The 2,450-nt window shown below is 43.8% G+C and overlaps 1 pseudogene; it reads left to right on the top strand.

The window, feature by feature from the left end:
- The first annotated feature begins 1,051 nt into the window (after nt 1-1,051).
- Nucleotides 1,052-1,169, top strand: LOC124717516 (annotated as a pseudogene).
- The last annotated feature ends 1,281 nt before the right edge of the window (nt 1,170-2,450 follow it).

Here is a 2,450-nt window from a genome sequence, read left to right on the forward strand (position 1 = left end):
CATGGGTCAGCGTACCACAATGTGCATGATGTGCTCCAGTTTCACAAAGTGTCTGCAAGATGGGTGCCACGGCAGCTGACTCCTGAAATGAGGGAACGACGTGTTGATGCTTGTGAAGAACTTCTTCGGCGCTTTGAACGAGAAGGTGATGGCTTGCTTGCGAGAATCGTTACTGGAACCGCGTGACCGCTACGGTCGCAGGTTCGAATCCTGCCTCGGGCATGCATGTGTGATGTCCTTAGGTTAGTTAGGTGTAAGTAGTTCTAAGTTCCAGGGGACTGATGACCACAGATGTTAAGTCCCATAGTGTTCAGAGCCCTTTGAAGCATTATTTTCGAACCAGCAAAGGGTGTGGATTGACACTGCGTTGTTAGTCTCACCAGGTGCGCGAAAGGGTTTCCGATGCAGGATTTTGTGCACGAAACGACCTTTCGATTATGTCCCGTAAATGTCTGATGGGTGGCCAAATCATTCATTCGAATTGTTCAGAATGTTCTTCAAATCAATCATCAACAACTGAGCGAGTCATGTGAATCAGCATTTACCAATTGAAATCGGGAGTCATCTGATCAGACGATGGTTTCCCATTCGTCTACTATGCGATCACCCATTCGATAATACGGGCCACGCGGAGTGACCACGCGGTTTAAGGCGTCATGTCACGAACTGCACGGCCCCTCCTGCTGGAGGTTCGAGTCCTCCTGCGGGCATGTGTGTGTGTGTGTGTTGTTCTTAGCATAAGTCACTTTACGTTACTTTAACTAGTGTGTAAGTCTAGGGACCGGTGACCTAAGCAGTTTAGTCCCTTAGGAATTCACACACATTTGAACATTTTGATAGTACGTTTCTCACTGTTCTCATTTCTGCTGCTTATCATTACTTTCGTATTTCTTCGGTTTACTATCAATCCATATTCTGTAAATGTTAGACATACCATTCCATTCAACAAATCCTGTAACTGTTATTCACTTTCACTGAGGACAGTAATGTCATCATTATCGTTGATATCCTTCCATCTTGAATTATTTTAACCCCACTATTGAACCTTTCTGCCAACGGCCTTGCCGCAGTGGTAACACCGGTTCCCGTCAGATCACCGAAGTTAAGCGCTGTCGGGCTGGGCTTTCACTTGCATGGGTGACCTTCCAGTCTGCCGAGCGCTGTTGGCTATAGAGGTGCACTCAGACCTTGTGAGGCAAACTGACGAGCTACTTGATTGAGGAGTAGCGGCTACAGTCTCGGAAGCTGACATACGGCCAGGAGAGCGGTGTGTTGACCACATGCTCCTCCATATCTGCAACCAGTGAGGCCTATGGTCTGCGGATGGCACGGCGGCCGGTCGGTACCGTGGGGGCCTTCCTGGCCTGTTTGGGAGGAGTTTAGTTTATTGAATTTTCTATTATTCCCGTCAATCCTTCTTTGATGTATAAATTGAATAGTAAGTAGAAAGACAACATCCTGCCTGAGACCCTTTTTAATTTGAGCTCTACTTTCCTGTTCTTCAGCTCTTATTGTTACCTCTCCTTTTTGTACACTCTGTATATTACCCGTCTGTCCCTATACCTAAGACCAATTTCACTCCGAATTTTCTCATTTTACATTGTCGAACGCTTTTCCAGTATCAACAAATCCTGTTAACGTGCCCGGACTTTACTTCAAATTTGCTTCCATTGGCAACCACAACTTCAGCACTGCTTCTCTGGTGTCTTCACCTTTTCTAAAGCCAAAGTGATCGTCATCTAACATTCTAATTTTCTTTTTCTTTCTTCTGTATGTTATTCTTGTTACCAACTTGGATGAATGAGCTGTTAGGCTGATTGTACAGTAACTCTTGCTGGCTCTAGATGTATTCGAAATTATGAAGGGTTAGTTAACTTTAAGTAGTTCTAAGTTCTAGGGGACTGATGACCTCAGAAATTTGACGCTTTTTTCCGAAATTCTGATAATATATCGCCAGTCTCGTAGTTTCTACACAGCAACTTGAATAGTCGTTCTGTTGCTGCTTCCCCCAATGATTTTAGAAATTCCGATGGAATATTATTTACCCCTACCTGCCTTATTTGAGCTCAAGTCCTCCAAAGCTCTCCTAATTTTGATTTATTACTGGATCCCTTATCTCTTCATACTGACTCCTGTTTCTCCTCCTGCCATGTGATCACAGGAGCGATACTAATTTTCATATTACATTTCTTAGAAATTTGGTTCAGTTTATAGATGGATCTTTACAGCAAAATCTTGCTATCTTGTAAAAATGCCAGCCTTTGAGCCAAAAATATGTTCCAGTCATATCGTCAATGCATATTTTATATTTTAATGGCCAGTACATTAAAATTACTACACCACGAAGATGACATGCTACAGACGCGAAATTTAACCGACAGGAAGAAGATGCTGTGATATGCAGATGATTAGCTTTTCAGAGCATTCACACAAGGTTGGCGCCGGTGGCG

Source organism: Schistocerca piceifrons, chromosome 9 (genome assembly GCF_021461385.2).
Source record: "Schistocerca piceifrons isolate TAMUIC-IGC-003096 chromosome 9, iqSchPice1.1, whole genome shotgun sequence".
Classification (NCBI taxonomy): Eukaryota; Metazoa; Arthropoda; class Insecta; order Orthoptera; family Acrididae; genus Schistocerca; species Schistocerca piceifrons.